Genomic DNA, 19391 nt, shown 5'->3' on the forward strand with positions numbered 1-19391 from the left:
TGACTGTCAGGTCATGCTCTGCACAGAGACTGAGTAATCTCATGCCATTGCCGTTGACCTTCCCGATGCCATGCCTCCCAATCACTCCTTTCCATATGAGGTGGTTTTTCCCTACCCTGGCATTAAAATCACCAAGCAGAAGGATTTTGTCACTGCTGGGGATGCGCTGTAGGGCCTCATCTAGTTCCTGGTAGAAGCTGTCCTTTGCCTCATTCTCAGATGGTAGAGTTGGCGCATATACGCTGAGAAGAGTCGCAAAGCGTTTTTTTGCCAGGGGAATACGGACAGAGATAAGTCTTTCACTTATGCCGGTAGGTGTTTCAGTGAGACTGGGTAGCAGGCTGTTTTTTATGGCAAGACCGACACCATGGTGATGCAGACCTCCTGTAGGGTATCCCTTCCAGAAAAAGGTATATCCCTGGCCCTCTCGATCAGGGATCCCCCGTCCAGAAGTCTGGTCTCACTCAAGGCAGCGATGTCAATGCCATAGCGTCTGAGCTCAGAGGCAACAAGCGCAGTCCTTCTCTGTGGCCTGTCAGGGTTGTTGTCCAGAAGGGTTCTGATATTCCATGTAGCCAATTTCAGGGGAACTTTTTTCTTAATTGTTTTTCGACCGCAGTATTGGAATGTCCCGGTAGGTGCGGTATCCTACCCGGGAAGTGTAGAGTGGATACACAGATAAATACACACACACATAGCCACACACACACACACACACACACACACAGATAAATACACACACACATAGCCACACACACACACACACACACACACACACACACACACACACACACAGATAAATACACACACACATAGCCACACACACACACACACACACACACACACACACACACACACACACACACACACACACACACACACACACACACACACACAGATAAATACACACACACATAGCCACACACACACACACACACACACACACACACACACACACACACACAGACACCTACACCTACACATACACATACACACATACACACACACACACACACACACACACACATAGCCACACAGACATGTACACACACACACACACACACACACACACACACACACACACACACACACACACACACACACACACACACACATATATATAGACATATATATCGGCTCATTCACCTGCATGCTGGCTCTGTAGTTTTTGGGGGTTAGTTAATCGCGGTAGCTAAGCTTAGTTGTGATTGGATCTGGAGACTTGGGGCAGTTGCTGCTCGTGTTTTGGCCGGTTCCGTGCCTGTTTCGTGTCTGTTCTGTTTTTTTTTCTTTTTGCAGATTTCCAGTGCTCGACGTACGCCTCCATGTGTGTTCTCGCGTCCTGGATTAGCAGCGGATGTCACCCCTTTCTGAAACTCATGGAGTATACATTAGAGAAGGATGAGAAGCTAGCAAGCATTGCTAAGGGTATCCCAAATAATGCAAAATACACATCTAAGGATATCCAAAGTGAAATGATCCAAACACTGGCAGACATGGTGCTTGCAGAGGTCAGAAATGGTCAGAAATGGAGAATAGATTGAGCTGATGAGAGCCATATCTAGTCTCGCACACCAATCCAGCACATTTCTAGATTCAACCGTGTTCCATCCTCTGTCTGCGCTGGCTGGCACTGTGGCAGATGATCTAAAAAATGAAATTCTTGTGGCAAAACAGATGTTGCTCGAGAGATGTCCAAATGAAATAGACCTATGCACTGTCTGTAAACACCTACAGGAGTACAAGTAAGCTTTTCCTGAGTTGCATGAATTGTATGTAACAGCCCTGGTAATTGGTGTGTCTTCAGCATCGTGTGAGCGTACCTTCTCCACATTGTCCCAGGTCCTAACCGCTTATCGTGGCACCATGTTACACAAGCGAAAGATACATTTGGTCATCTTAGCCCATGAGAAGTCCATAACAAGTAACCTGGATATGGATGAATTTGTGAGAGTTTTTGCACAAGGAAACAGGAGACTGGTGTTGTAAAGTGGAGTGGGGAGAAAAAATTGTGAGAAAGGAGGAGATTTTAGTTATTAAGTTGCTAATAAAAATATACATTAAAAAAAGAAGAAAAAAAGTTATGTTATATGTTCTGCTCTGTAACTGTTGTGTTGTACAAATTAGTTCCCTAACTATTTTGAGTTATTAGCTAATAAAGAAAAAATTATAAATATTTCTGTTTTTATAAATTAGTTTGAGAACTTGATGTTTGGTGTATTTTTTCAGAAGACTTCCTTTCATTTTTGTAAATATTGATGATAGTGACAAGTCTTTCCTTTAGCTTGAAATGTATTGAGAATTAGGCCATCCAGTTAAGATTAATGTTATGTTGTTGAAATTGGTTGTTGCTTGGTTGTTAAAATCTGGATGAAGGATATTTTATTTTACTTTTCATTTATTTATCTAATTTATTTTTCAGTTCCCCCCCTGAGGGATTGCCACCTTATTGTGGTCAGGGGGTTTGCGTGCTTCAGTGACCCTAAGCAGCTATACCAGCAGAAGCTTTAGTCTTCAGGTGGGACACCCAAGCTGGACAGGTCTTAGGGTAAAGGCCTGACAGAGTGCAATCCACTTCTCCAGGTTGAGATCTGGACACACAGCTAACAACTGTCGTGAAGAAAACACTAACTGTGTTAAAAAAAAAAAATAGAACATGCCCCCTTCACATTTCTGACTGCCCCCTCTTATGTGCATTCCTGTATTCTTCATTTACATTTCACCCAGTGTCTCACCTTTTTGAGAATTCAGGTTGTAAATATGTAATGTTTATAAAAACCAAAAGCTTTCAGGATTAAGGCTGAATGTGTGTCTCAGGAAGTAGGAAAAGCTAATTGCAGCTAGATTGACAGTGTAGCTCCCCAGGTGAGCAGGGAGAATGCTGGGCAGGGAAAGTGATGCTCGTATCTCACGCTTTTACTTTTTAAAGGATTCACTGATGGCTTTAGTTGGCTGCTTTCTGTTGTGTTTGTCTAGCAAGATTGTTTAGAAAGTTGCAACTCAGCAAACCTCTTGTGGATACAAGAAAATGGGTAGACTAAGCGAAAAAAACTGTCAAGCCATTCAAATCATATACATTTCAATCTTTGATATTAAATGCTTGCCTGTGAGAATGCAGAAGCTTGCCACTTCAAATGCAGACTTCAGTGCCACCTATTGGAAGGTCTTAAAATGTAGCACATGGCAGAATTCTGGTTTCTTTTAATTTTCTTTTTTTAAGAGGATGTGTCTTTCTATTTATTCTTACCTTTTATATTCTTCACTAAGAATATTTCATTTAAAGACTGATGTACTGTGTTATAGGAAATGACTACATATTAATAATATTAGCATGAATTTTCTTTTTATATCAGTTATGTGGCACTTTATTAATTCATTATAACAAAATTAGACTGTTGTGCACGGCAGCCTTCTCCAAAGGGTGTTTATATTTTTACTGATGGCTCATGGCTGTGGTGAGTCACAGTTAATACAACCATAAATAGTTATTACAATAATGAACTGCATCTAGGTTTGTCATTTAAAGAAAAGCAAATTCTCAAATAAACCTCTTCAGAAACCAATAAAGGCAGACATGGGGAGATGTGAGTATTCCATAAAGATGATGGCATTTTACTGAGGCAGTACACAAAGGCACGGATGAACTGTATGTGTGATGTGATAAAGGTACAGTTTATATGGAAATACACTGCAGTCAGTCAGACAAATAAACTGATTCATAATGTGCTTTTCTAAAATTAACACCATGTAACAATTTGTCTTAAATTTGGCATAAAAACTCTCGTTTCAGGTGACATTTATGTGCCAAAAATACATCCAAAATGTGTAATAATGACTGCATAAGATTATGTTCAACTCTGATTTGGCTCAGGCTTAAAGAGACAGAACACACACACGCATGATCATATACATACACACACACACACAGACATACACACTGGCTTGTTCACCTGCATGCTGGCTCTCTAGTTTTTGGGTTTAGGTAGCGGTAGCGATAGCTTAGCTCAGAATGCGATCAGATCTCAAGATTTAGGTCGATTGCTGTTCGTGTTTTGGATGGCTCCGTGCCGGTTTCGTGCTTTGTTTGTGGTTTTTTGTTGCAGATTTCCAGTGCTTGACGTGTGTCTCCGTGTGTTCCTGCTTCCTGGATTGGCAGTGGATGTCGTCACCCCCCCCACACCCCCTCCCCCCCCCCCAAAAAAAAAAAAAAAAAAAAAACACTGGGTTTGTATGTGTATGTTTATGTATGTGTACGCATATGTGTGCGTATATATATGTATATATTACATATAGTAATAATGCACATATATACACTTTTGGTTTCTACCGTCATGGTATCAATCAATAATATGTGTGCAGACAAGGTAAAAAAAAAAAAAAAAAAAAAAAAGATAAAGGTACAGTTTATATGGAAATACACTGCAGTCAGTCAGACAAATAAACTGATTCATAATGTGCTTTTCTAAAATTAACACCATGTAACAATTTGTCTTAAATTTGGCATAAAAACTCTCGTTTCAGGTGACATTTATGTGCCAAAAATACATCCAAAATGTGTAATAATGACTGCATAAGATTATGTTCAACTCTGATTTGGCTCAGGCTTAAAGAGACAGAAAATCAGAAGTTTTCACTTCTGTTACCTGTGGAGACTGATGTCATCATATTATCTGCCACAAACGTTTGACATGGAAAGATTTGTTCCAGAACTTCACTCATTTGTATTCTTAAACTTGGTGCAGTTTAAATTAAAATAATTTACACTCTAGGCTAATTGAAAAATACTGGCCACACAATGACTTAATTGATTTTACTAAATTTACAGGATAATTTGAAAGGAATTGGTTTACAGCTCTTTCTTTTTTCCCCTAGCCTAATCATTGGTGTTTTTGTTGTTGTTGTTATGTTGTTGTTTTTTTTTCCTTAATTGGCTACTGAGAAAAATTTGAACCAGAAATCAAAGTCATGGTTCTGAGCTCTAAAGCTTGAAACAGCATTATTTGTAGATACCTAATGCCACAAGGCTGTAGCATTACTAAATAATTATTTCCCTACTGTTGGTGCTTGAATGGGCAGTGCAGTGTTTATGGCATTAGTTGTATCTGTGTGGCAGACTGAAAAACAAACAGATGGAGGAAAACATATAATCTTCAAGCATCTGAGGTTTAAATTGTTTAATTAATTTACTTATTCTCATAAATAATAAGGTGTACGAAGTTCAATATCCCTAAAGGCAAAAGGGAAGAAAAAAACATCATCAGTTTGTTATGCAGTGAATCGTTATGGCTCTTTAAGAACAATCATAGTCCTAACAGAGAGTGATAATCCCAATAGCTCTCAGTGCAATAGTAGTAATAACCTTTTTGCTAATTGCATTGCAGTCCCCAGCTGCAGCTGTACATTTTTTGCTTACCCACCAAAACTGTGAACTGTTAAACGAGCATTCAACACTGAACTATGTAATGCTTTACTCAACTTGAAATATTTCAGATTGTTGAAAAGATGTGTCTTTGGCAACTTTAGCTGTGACACAGCTGTAGCTAATGGCCCAAAAAACAACCTATTTCACCTTCTTAAACTGGTGAAGGCATAACCCACCATCAAGATCCTTTCCCAAAAATAAAAAACTAATTGGGCATGTTTTCTTTTTTGTTTGTTTATTTTTAATTGATTTCTTTTTAATTGGGCATGTTAAAAAATGATCTATATATTTATTTAGAATGAAGAGAGACCACAACTCAAAGAAAATTTTGGAAGTGTGGACAGCATAAAAAGAACTTGGCAAACCCTCTGAGATTTCATCCATTGGTTTTCTGAAGACTGTTTTTTTATAACTAATTTTTACAACTCATGTTATGAAACTGGTCGATGCTGTCTTGGCAGGAGCTGACCCGTTACCTCCATTACAACAAGCAAGCTACTTTAGCTAAGCTCATATTAACATATGTCGCTAACTCCTGTCACCATACATTTGTTTCGGTTGAATTTGTCCATCCATCCTTGTTTCAGGTGTAGTTTCCATGGTGACATCTAAAACAAGGACTGCTGGACCTGTACTCAAGCTACAGTTGACTGGCTAGCTGCAATCCTGCTACTCAGCCAGGAAGAGTTCAGGTAAAATTGAAAGATCGCTTAGCCAGATCGGTCAGCAGCAGTCGCAGCCATACAGCAGCCATCCTTGTCCCATCTGCGGTGGCCTGGAAGGGTTTAATCTGGAAGCTGGGGTCCATCCACTGCCAGAACAGTGAGCTGCTCCGGAACTCTGATCTCTGAAGGCCAGTCGCTTCCCCTTCAGCTGGGGATGAAGGTGGCCATTGCTAGTCACTCCATTTGAGTCACTTTCCCCTGCAGATCCTTCTGAGGTTATGCCAGAACTGGGGCCTCATGAACAAAACGTGCGTGGATTTCAACGTGAATCCGTGCGTGGAATTTTTGTGTACGCAAAAAAAAATTCAGATGTTCAAAACTGTGCGTACGCCCAAATCCACGCAGGTTTCTTTGAACATCACAATCAACGTGGATTTGAGCGCACATGCGGGAGCACAACACTCCGCCCTGTCTCCTCCCTCAAATACATACATTTGAATATGATAATGAAGATAATTATCCACTAAAAACCGCTCATTTTAACAAGGAACTTGCAAAAAACAAGTAAAACAAATAAAAAAAACAGTCCTGTCAAAAGTTGAGGCCTGGAAAAAATAATTTATATGGGGGCATTTTTCCTGATTTAAGATGTATTGCATTATGGGTATTGTTGTTCTTTGCTTTGTGTTGCGTTCCGTGAAGAGTTGTGGTTTTATTATGATCGTAAGGATTTGTGAATGTTTATGGGCAGCGTTAGTGCATCATTACACTCTGCTTTTCTTGTTTGTATTTTAAGAACCGCTGCAGAAAGACAACTTGTGCCAACGGGATTATCGAGGTGCAAACGTGACAAACAAAGAGCAAAGTCGCTGTAACTCGGAGTGTTGCATCCGCAGGAGGAGAGACCGGCCTGGGTCCCGGTTCATCACCGGAGAAACACTTTCTGGATCCTGCAGCACCTGCAGCCGACTAATATCAGACTCTGAAAGTTGCCAAAACATTCAATAAAAACTTCATTCATTCAACTTCATTCATTCATTGCTGAATCACATCAGTTCGTACCAACCAACCTTTCCGTGACATCTTAGTTTTATTTTAAACTAAGTGCTTCCACATAGATAAATGTTGATGTCTATGTGGAAGCGTGATCTGACAGGGTATTTTCATCTGTCAAATCATCCTACCTGCCAATATCTATGTGGAAGCGTGATTTGACAGGTTATTTTCTTCCGCTGAAGCATCGTACACATAGATCTATGTGGAAGCACATTCTGACTTCCTGCTGTTAAATCGTCTATTTGCATGAAAAAGCCTTTGAAAAAGAAGAAAGAAGTGCTGTGTGCGCTCTGAGTAGTACGTCCGAATTAATGCACACTACTGAGACAGTATTTACTCAAAAGTGTCCCGAATTTAAGTATACTTTTTGAGTATATACTGTTTAGTATGGCATTTTGGACGCACCGATGGGCTTCAAAATAAAACAGTAAGGGTCAAACCTTGACAAAAGCGAAGTAATCAGCAGTTTGTACTAATCCAGTGTTGGCTAAACACAGTGGTCATATCTGATTTTGCCACCAAAAAAAATGGAAATGGGATAAACATTCAGCTGAGGCTGTGCAGCTCCTATGGTGTAGATCAGCTGAAGTAGCTGGTAGCCACAGCTAACTTTGATTGACAAATGTTTTGCATGTTCCAGTCAGTTTTTTGGGTAACTTAGTGCTGTCCAGAACAAGGAAAAACAAGCTTCAAAACTGCTCTTCAGAAAACCTATGTGCTTTTTCCATTTTATTGGTTACTTGGGAGACGGTGACAAAATCTCAACCATTCTGGAAAAGGAAAAGCTGTACGTAATGGAAATGTATCTTTTCTTATTAGGCTACACCATACAATTACACAATAAACAGTCTTAAACAAAAGTGATTGCAAAATGTTTAGGAATCGTAATAACAATCAGTGCATGTATTAGTGATTACCCTTGCAACTAAACCGTATGTAGCTGCACATCATTTGTCTACGATGTACCTGCAGAACATTTTTCTAATACAACTTTTTTAGCGTAGCGAAAGCCACAAGGTCTTTAAGCAGGGAATGGGGGCATGTCATCTCCTTTGCAAGCAAAATGATCAAAGTGTATTCCCCCCAACTGTGCTGTGTATTGAAAAATCAATGGAGCTGTCCATAGTGCTGAAGTAGCAGATGGAGCTGTAATTATGTCTCTTTTTTCTTAGTTTTCTCTACCGTTTCCAAACTATGTTTGAAAAATATTCAATTGCACAACCCCATATCTATCTATCTATCTATCTATCTATCTATCTATCTATCTATCTATCTATCTATCTATCTATCTATCTATCTATCTATCTATCTATCTATCTATCTATCTATCTATCTATCTATCTATCTATCTATCTATCTATCTATCTATCTATCTATCTATCTTGATTAAAAATAAATATTCAAAGAAATAATTTGCATAATTTTACTTATTCTTTTTTACATAGTTTATTATGTATTTTCTATTTGAAGGAGGACTCTGGAGTTTCAATCCATACAGAGCAAAGCCAAAGCCTAAGCCAGACACCTGTGATCTCCGATTTAGATCGCAGATCATCATTCATTAATTCCAAGGGATTATACCTGGGAAATACTTCAAACGGTACAACATCCACATATACCACTGCATGTCATCCTTGTCCAGAGGCTCTCTGCTTGCCTCTGGTCTTGGAGTGGCTGGTACTCCTGACATGTCTCCAACAAAGAAGGTGTGACGGATTTTGCAAGAAAAATTGCAACACTGATGATCCTGTACAGTTACGCGTTATTTTTGCAGGAAAAATTTGACAAAATGATAAAATACTTCATTGTTCAGTATAATTGATGACAGAATCATTGTGAGATGGGATGTTAACATTACAAACTGGTAAAACCTGACTTATCCATTTATTTAGTTTTTTTGTTCTTTTGGGATGTGCAGCCAGCATGTCATGGCTACATTTTGTTGGTGTTTGGTTTATTTTTGGAAGGCTCTGTTTTCCTTTTTCCCTCCACCCCTTTCTCTCTCCCTGGCAGCATGTGCAGCGGAGGGCGTGGTCAGGCTGGCATGCTCAACAAGGCACACCTGGTCCTCATCCCAGACAATCTATAAAGCCTGGCCAAGACACCACACCTGTGCCAGATTATTCCGTTGCAACTGGTATGGTAGTGGCTTCAGTTACTAGTGACTTTTGTCTACAGTCTTCACTCTTAATCATTCCTGGGATTTTGTGCAGATACCGGGGTGCCTCTCTGCCGTGCCTGATCACTCTGCGTGTGCTTCAGCGTCTACCCGTGCTCAGCCCTGTCCTCCGCCACCTTCACCTGCCTCGTTCTCCGTTTTTGGGAACGCAGTGTTTACCAATAAACACGTTAAAACTGGCTTTGTTTCTGTCTCTGCATTCTGGGGTTCCAAACACCAAACCGATACAGTAACACAGCAGGTCCATCCATCCTTCCCCTATACGATTTATTTCCTATTCAGGGATGTACTGGAGCCTATCCCAGCCGATCTCTTTTGGCAAAAGGCAGGGGTACACCTGGGAGAGATCGTAGGTCCATTGAGGGCCACATATGGACAACCAATGATACACACCCACTCCTATGGGCCATTAAGAGTCATCAATTAACCTGACATTGATAACATGTTTATGGACATGGGGTACATGGGGAAAAGCCAAGCAACACATGATGGGAGTTAAATAAGGGAAATATTTAAATGAAAAAAGGGAGAGCGCAGTGATTTCAAAATCATTTTACACTACACTGAATCATATTACTACTGTTCTGTGCAGTTTGTTTTGTCCCAAAGTTCTAATTCAAAGGTAATATAAAGTAAAAAAAAAAAAAGATGTATTTTCAAAGCTGAAGAAGTTACAATTACATCATTACAATTTATATTTAACTCTATTGTGTGTAGTGCCTCCACCTGTGGCACTTAAAGGTGGAGGTAGGGTGCAGTTAGTAGATTTTCAGCACAAAGTTTAGTCAACAGCTCCTATTATTTTCATCGGTTAAATATTAAATATCCACTTTCAGAAATAAAATTTGGCCACAGGCATTCAACAAAAAAGGACACAATTACACTCATGAGCCACTTTATTAGGTACACCTGTCCAACTGCTCGTTAATGCAAATTTCTAATCAGCCAATCACATGGCAACCACTCAATGGATTTAGGCATGTAGACATGGTCAAAATGATCTGCAGTGCAAACCGAGCATCAGAATCGGGAAGAAAGGTGATTTAAGTGACTTTGAACCTGGCATGGTTGTCGGTGCCAGACGGGCTGGTCTGAGTATTTCAGAAACTGCTGATCGACTGGGGATTTTCACCCACAACCTTCTCCAGGGTTTACAGAGAACGGTCCAAAAAAGCTAAAATATCCAGTGAGCAGCAGTTCTGTGGGTGCAAATACGTTGTTGATGCTAGAGGTCAGACTGGTTCGCTTTGATAGAAAGGCAACAATAACTCAAATAACCAGTTGTTACAACCGAGGTATGCAGAAAAGCATCTCTGAACGCACAACACGTCGAACCTTGAGGTGGATGGGATACAGCAGCATATTTGGCATCAAAAACATGAAAGTATGGATCCATCCTGCCCTGTATCCAGGGTTCAGGCTGGTGGTGGTGGTGTAATGCTGTGGGAGATATTTTCCAGGCACACTTTGCGCCCATTAGTACCAATTAGGGCTGTTCGATTTTGCCCAAAAATAAAATCTCGATTTTTTTCTCTCAAAATCCAATTTTCGATTACGATTACGATTATTTTATGAATTGACAAAAGGCAAAGAAATGATTTCAAATATGCTGTTTTTTTATTGAACATTTGCCCCATTGGGCTTTAAGTGCAAACTTTGCTTTTATTAAACCAAAAATGAATGAATAAAGTGCAAAACTCTGTAAAATAAGTTGAAAAAAAGTTTTAAAAAATATAATAAAATAAAAAGTTTTATCTCTGAAAAAAGATAATCAGCAAATCAGCACTTGCAAACATACAGTAAGTTATATTTCCAATTAAATAAAACAAGACATTTTCTAATTAAACTAAACTGGGTCTTTGCATGCTAAATAATAATGCAACCCATGAAGGAGGTAGAGGTGTGTAATGTCAGTCATTACATTTGCTGTTCACATTTGCAAGTTTTTTGCAAGGAACACGAGCCGGTCTACCGCATCTGGCTTGAGGGATGCCCGGTGGCATGTTACAACGCCCCCTCCTACACTAAAGAGCCTCTCCCATGGGGCACTTGTCGCAGGTATTGAGAGGTATTTCCATCAATCATTAATATGGTATTAATCATTAATATGTGTGCAGACAAGGTAAAAAAAAAAAAAAAAATAATAAAAAAAAAAATAAAGGGAAAAATCGATTTTACGAGTTTCACGTTTTAACATCGTTCTAATTACATAATCGCGATTACGATTTAAAATCGATTAATCGAACATACCTAGTACCAATTGAGCATCGTGTCAACAACACAGTCTACCTGAGTATTGTTGCTGACAATGTCCATGCCTTTATGACCACAGTGTATCTTCTGATGGCTACTTCCAGCAGGAACGTGCACCATGTCATAAAGCGCAAATGACTACAGGTCTGTCGCCCTGACATCTGTGGTCATGAAATCCTTTGAACGGCTGGTGCTGAGCCACCGAACAGGTCGGTGGATGACGCAGTCAACATCGGACTGCATTGCATCCTGCGTCACCTCGACACATGCGTAGTAGGTTAATTCATCATTCTAAATTGCCCGTAGGTGTGATTGTGAGTATGTCTGGTTGTGTGTATGTATGTGGCCCTGTGATGGACTGGTGACCTGTCCAGGGTGTAACCCCTGCCTCTCGCCTGAAAATTAGCTGGGATAGGCTCCAGCAGACCCCCGTGACCCTGCAAAGGATAAAGCGGGTATAGATAATGGATGGATGGATGGAAATTTCTGGAAAGTGGGATAATAATGTATATTGAATTGAATTAATCACAGTGCAAACAGACAACCGTGCATTCAAACTATAATTATCAATTTGCCTAACTTTAAGAGGAAAAGGCAAAGGGACCTCACACAGGCACAAAGCAAAAATGTCAACTCTGAACCCCTGATCCGAATAAAACCAGGAACCATTTTGTTCATATATAGTTTGTTGGCAAAAGGTCCCTAACATGGCTGGATTTAAGAGCAATATCCCTGAGAGGCTGAGCCTTCCAGTGGTAAAGATGATGAGGGCTTCACCTCTCTGTGATGGCTGTGTATACTCTAGCTTTGAGGATATTTTCAGGAATTTCAGGTGCACCAGCACATGCTGATCCAAGTGCTTTGGAAGTGCTTGAATCAGCATGTGCTAGTCCATCTGGAGTATTTTCTTAAGCAGAGATGCCTAAAGGCTCAACTTGTAGTTGGCTTATATCCCTTTCAACATTTGAAGACACAGTGATGCCCACAGAGTTCAGAGAGCTGGGTGTTCGCGTGTCAGGCAAACTCTTTTTAACTAGCAAAGTGAAAAGAGTACAGAAAAAAGAAACTGTGGGACCATAAACAGATAGAAGTTGTCTGTGTAGGATGTCTCATACCGAAACCATATTTAAGATCCCCAGCAGATTGAAACCACAATCCTCATTCAACCTGTCAATCAATCCTCAAATGGGACTAAAATAAACACGGATTAAATTAATAATATATGAGCTCTACTAGCTTACCCTTCTTTTGTCTTTTTTCTTATCCTGTCTTTGAAATTGTTGGTAAAAATACACTTTTAAAGTTTTAGAGTTTAGAGTTTTAAAGTTGTATACAGTGCCTTGCAAAAGTATTTGGCCCCCTTGAACTTTGTGACCTTTTGCCACATTTCAGGCTTCAAACATAAAGATATAAAACTGTCATTTTTTGTGAAGAATCAACAACAAGTGGGACACAATCATGAATTGGAATGATGGATTTTGGATATTGGATATTTCAAACTTTTTTAACAAATAAAAAACTGAAAAATTGGATCATTGTCTTGTTGGAAGACAAATCTCCGTCCCAGTCTCAGGTCTTTTGCAGACTCCATCAGGTTTTCTTCCAGAATGGTCCTGTATTTGGCTCCATCCATCTTCCCATCAATTTTAACCATCTTCCCTGTCCCTGCTGAAGAAAAGCAGGCCCAAACCATGATGCTGCCACCACCATGTTTGACAGTGGGGATGGTGTGTTGAAGGTGATGAGCTGTGTTGCTTTTACGCCAAACATAACGTCTTGCATTGTTGCCAAAAAGTTTGATTTTGGTCTGATCTGACCAGAGCACCTTCTTCCACATGTTTGTGTCTCCCAGGCGGCTTGTGGCAAACTTTAAACGACAATTTGTATGGATATCTTTAAGAAATGGCTTTCTTCTTGCCAGTCTTCCATAAAGGCCAGAATTGTGCAGTATACGACTGATTGTTGTCGTATGGATAGAGTCTCCCACCTCAGCTGTAGGTGACCTCTGACCCCTGCAGTTCATCCAGAGTGATCATGGGCCTCTTGGCTGCATCTCTGATCAGTCTTCTCCTTGTATGAGCTGAAAGTGTAGAGGGACGACCAGGTCTTGGTAGATTTGCAGTGGTCTGATACTCCTTCCATTTCAATATTATCGCTTGCACAGTGCTCCTTGGGATGTTTAAAAGCTTGGGAAATCTTTTTGTATCCAAATCCAGCTTTAAACTTCTCCACAACAGTATCTGGGACCTGCCTGGTGTGTTCCTTGTTCTTCATGATGCTCTCTGCACTTTAAACGGACCTCTGAGACGATCACAGTGCAGGTGCATTTATACGGAGACGTGATTACACACTGGTGGATTCCATTTATCATCATTAGTCATTTAGGTCAACACGGGATCATTCAGAGATCCTCACTGAACTTCTGGACAGAGTTTGCTGCACTGAAAGTAAAGGGGCTGAATAATTTTGCATCCCCACTTTTTCAGTTTTTTATTTGTTAAAAAAGTTAGAAATATCCAATACATTTTGTTCCACTTCATGATTGTGTCCCACTTGTTGTTGATTTTTCACAAGAAATTGCAGTTTTATATCTTTATGTTTGAAGCCAAAAATGTGGCAAAAGGTCACAAAGTTCAAGGGGGCCAAATACTTTCGCAAGGCACTGTAAGTGTACTTGAACCACAGGTTGTGGGTAGGCTACTTGTAAACCAATGTTACAAGAGTCTAATCATCTCCTTCAAAGTACTTCCCAAGTAATTAAGAATAAACAGCTAAATTGTTTTCAGTTTCAAAAGTATCAGTAGCATTCATCATTGCGGTTTTCACCTCAGAAAAGCAATAAGACACCTCTAATCAATGCAACATATTGCCTTCTATTAACCACTAGCCAGGATTCTCCATCTCTCTCCTGCTGGCTTTGCTGCAGCCTTTGATCACAAACACAGATAGAAAACTGCAGGCAGCATTTTTTACATTAACGTCTTACATCATAGACTAATGATACAACGTTTAATAGCATCATTACTTCACAGAAATGAGACCTTCATGCATATACACTTTGTACAGCTCCTGTTTCATGCCAGACATATTGTTATTGCTCAAAGTTAAGGTCCACATTTCCCCAAAGCCCCATTGTATTTGGTTATAAATTAGATCCTGTGACCCTCCTTCCCCTGGAGCCTATGGTTGTGTGTTTGTCTTCTTTTATTGTTTTATTGGAAAAAGATAAATGTTTTGACAGCACTTTTTAATCTGCATTTTGCTTACAGCACCATTTAATGTTGCAATTTGTAAACACTTTGGTGCTCTGCACATCTCACAGTTTGAAGCAAATAAATAGATGAAGGCCAAAGAGCCCAAAGTGATGGAAAAACTGAAAAAAAAACATTGGAATTTGAAACATTAGAATAGTATGACACATGTAGCTTAGATATAGACTAAGCTATCACACAGCATGACAACGGACCTTTAGCTTGTGGAATGAAAAGATTACACTGATACCTTTTAGAATTGGTGACTAAAGATTCAGACAGGCTACCTCTCAGATTTGACTGATGAAGAGAGCTTGGTCATGATTCAAATACACCATGTTTTTATGTGGAGAAGCCAGTGAAAGTGGATGATGAACAAATCAGATTAAGAGAATCAAACCGACTGCACCCATAATAGAAGTAATTTTGTCCATCACTGGAATTGTTTGATTCTTATGTTCAAGCAACAATGAACATGATTGGATGCAGTTTGTCAGATGAAACAAGCAGCTGCAGATTGAGTTACTGTGACATCTTGTTCCACTTGAACCAACATCATGTGTTTGGATTCAAACACACATTCTATTTTAAATATTTTGTTGTGCTTCTGTAGCGTGCAGGGATGTTTGTTGATATAGAAGATTGAAAACTTTTATTTTTCTTTAAGTAGGGATACCAGCAGGACCTGTGAGTGTGCAATAAAACACCCCCCAATGCACATTTATGATGCATTTATGACAAGTGCCTCTGGGCACAAACAAATAAGTCAGTAAAAAACCTGCGGCAATTTGTACGTTAGTGGACACAGTGGGAAGTTTCAAAATGTAGTCGGGCAGCTTGCACATATATATGATATAAATGCATTTAAGATCACAGAAGATCAATACACACGAGCCACGATGTCAGTCAAGAAGTAAATTAGTTCAAGTCCATAAGATTTGCTGTGGACAGTGTGCACCTGCAGATTTTACCAGATGGAGTTTCAGTATGAGAATGGTTGATACTTACCACACTCAGACAGTGACTTGTACCTGCTTAAAACCCACACTGGGAGCATTTTCCGAAGGATAATGTGTAGTACAAGTCGGTAGTGATTTCAGTGGAACAATACTGAGTCACAAGATCATTGACATTTGGATTTAGATTTGAAATTATTTTAAGGAATCAGAAGGGTATAAAAAATGAAAATAGAGAGGGAGGAGAGAAAACTACTTTTCAGCAGCAGATGAAATATACTTCCCATCATAAACTCTTTGTTTTTGTCATTACCACAAGAATATATACGAAATGAAATGATGCACCTTCATGCATCTGCACCTAAGATTAATAAAGGTGCATAAGGAGGAACACCTATAAAAGTCAAAGTCTGATTATAATTAAATTAGGCTTCATTAACTTAATTAGCTACAATGACTACATCTCGTGCAAGGACGCACGCACACAGACAACCTTAACTATTACAAGTGTATGCAACATCTTTTCACATGTCAAATCTGACCAGAACCCCAGATATGGTACTCTGCCTCACTGGGATCAGGCTTTGGTTTCCACTAGGAAAGGAGTCAATCATTACACCTAAAGGAGTCCTAGTGATAGTGTTGTGACTTGAATTGATTTGCCCAAACTGATGACAGATGACGCGTCTCCTTGGGCAGCAGATGTTTGAATGAATGTCCATAAACATCCTTTATGATGCTCAAAAAAGGGGTATTTATTGGTATACACACAAGCTTCTTTGTCACCAACGAACTACATGCACTTATATTGTATAACTTGCTTGAGATCAGTAAAACCAGACCAACAAATAACTGCAACCATGCGAAGCCAAAGTGAAACGGTCAAAAAACTGTGTGCTCACCGGCAACCAGCACACCTGCCCGTGATCAGCCTCACCTTTATAAACCTATTCCTGGGCTCCATACACCATCTACAGTGCAAAAATGGGACTACAATTCACATACCCCTCTTATTCAATGGGAAGAACAACAATATAAATTGGCTCTAACATACAGTATATTCAGCGCAAAGGGATCTTTCTATTTTTGGTAGGGTGTTGTTGTCAAAAGCTGAGGGTATATCGAGGTTTGTTTATCCCGCTCTCTCCCTTTATATTGATGATGTAATATGTTAAAAAAATGAACAGTTTATTTGTAAACTTTGTTTGGAAGAACAAATATCATCCCCTAAAAAAAGGCATACTTTATTTTGAAAAGGCAAAGAACTTTTACATTTCTTCTACCTAAACAACACCTTTAAAGTAAAATGAATTAGAAAATGTTTGGAAATGCCAAAATATTTATGTAATTTTATTCCACAACATATTTAAAATGGTAGGTGGCTTACAATGTTTGCTAATTTGCAACTTTATTGTTTCTAAGTTACCAGTAAAACTTTCAAAGTTTTACCAGCAGGCTTTGCTTTCATGGAAACTATGTCATACACACAATTTTTCCCCACATAAAGAAATATTATGGAATAATGGTAATATCACTACCAACAACAAAAGCTTATATAAAACAAATTGGATTGATTGAGGTATTATCTTTGTTGCCGAATTATTTGATGATGTTGGTAACTTTTGTAGCTATGAGAGCTTCCTGAAAACTACGTGTTTTCCAGTGAAATATAAAGTGTTCGTCTCTGTCGTGAGAGTCATTCCTTCAGGGTTAGTCGAGTAAATGAAAGCACATTGTATTCATCAAGTATTTAATGTACAAATACCTTTTCTAAAAGTTGGGGGACTTGACTTGATGGACAAGAAATGCTCAAATCAACATAACCTACAAGGAAGGTTTAATGTAGTTTGAATATGGTGTGTTACTCAGGAAGGAAGGAAGGTTTTTCTGGAATACACAATTGGTTGGTACAAATTGAAGGAAAGCATGGACTTTCAATACTAGATTTCAAATAAAATTGTGCACTATATTTATCCTTGTAAGAAAAAACTATCAATGTTTTAAGATCCGGGTAAAATTGTACCTTTTGCCAAGTTGAGTCGGAGACTATAATACACCTATTTTGCAACTGTCCTCTCTCATCTGGGTTTTGGACGGATATGGAGAAATTTATCATGGATAAATCTAAACGCACTATCAAAATTCGGCCTAAGGATGTCATAGTCAAGTTTGAATGTAATGATAAAGTTTTGACCTTCATAATAAATATAATGCTCCTTTAAGAGAAATGTCAGATGCATAATGCAAGGACCTCCATATCTCTCCCAAACTGCGTTTTCTTAATGGACTTCCATTAATATGTAAATACTAGAAAGTCACTGCAAATAAGAAAGCCAAACTAGCATTGCTACATCTTCAAAATGTATTTCTGTTTGATCTACATCTTCAAAATGTATTTCTGATTGATCCTGAATGATTTTTACGTGTCATTTCTTGGTTGTAAAACATTATTTATGTTGGTTCTGATGTCTGTTTTGCATATTTGATTTTATGTTTGTGACAAAGTTTGAATAAAGCTTTTTTGGAGAGAAAAATAAATACATTCAGCGCAAAGGCAGAGGAAATCTTGTGTCCTGAAATTTCAGGTGCAACGTGACTGGTTTTACCTGAAAAGAAAAAACTGAGGGCTTCAAAGAGGACAGAGTCGCGCTGGATAAAACGCGGCCAACATACCTGTTTGAATCAGTCTACACACAAACAGTCTACACAAAGTGTTCATTGCTGTTGCGTAAACAAAATGGTAAGTTCTCGGACTATTGACACCAAACTTAAACACTCCTGTGTTTACTAGTTATCTCACCGTCAGTCACAGATGAGCAGAGAAGTTGTTGCTCAGCTGTCGTAATAGGCCTATACGCTTACCACGTTTTTTCAACTGAACATACTTGACAGTGAAGTTTAAATACACATGTGGATGGCATGAGGCACGATGGTACAGCTCGCTGCTCTAAAGAATACCGTCACAAAAGTTTACATGTAATGCTGCTCTTTTTTTTCTTCTGTTACTATACATCATGGTATTTGTGAAGTTGCCCTCCCTCAAACCCATGTTATCAATAGTTGGAACATTTTTTTTATGGATTTAAATAAATGACAACCCAGTATGGGAATTATCTGCTGGTCTTATAGATAAGAACATCATTGGGAGGTGGTCATAATTGCACCCGAAGACACATTATTGTGAGTGACAGTTTTATTTTATAATCCATCTATGTACATTTCTCAGTTGTGGAGTTCTGCATTTGGGTGTTTCTAACAATAACTTCTTACAGTGAAGGAGGTCTTTTCAAAGCTCATTTAATCTTTCCCCGTGACTATCCATTGAGGCCTCCCAAGATGAGGTTCATCACACCAATCTGGCATCCAAATGGTTAGAAAATCCTCCCTGATCACTGTGCAGGTGCCTGAAAGTTTGGGGACTGCCTTTTTTTTTTCTTGTTGCTGCATAAAGACCTGCAGCACCAGCAGTTATTCATTCAAGTCCTAGTGCATAAATGAAACTCACTTAAACAAATCACACACTAATAGTACATTTTTTGGCTAGAATACTTCAGCATGACACGCGAGTGACTTCTTAGAGTCAGGTGGCATCTGTTTTTGTTTGCTGTT

The sequence above is a fragment of the Cololabis saira genome, chromosome 11, assembly GCF_033807715.1.
Source record: "Cololabis saira isolate AMF1-May2022 chromosome 11, fColSai1.1, whole genome shotgun sequence".
NCBI lineage: Eukaryota > Metazoa > Chordata > Actinopteri > Beloniformes > Belonidae > Cololabis > Cololabis saira.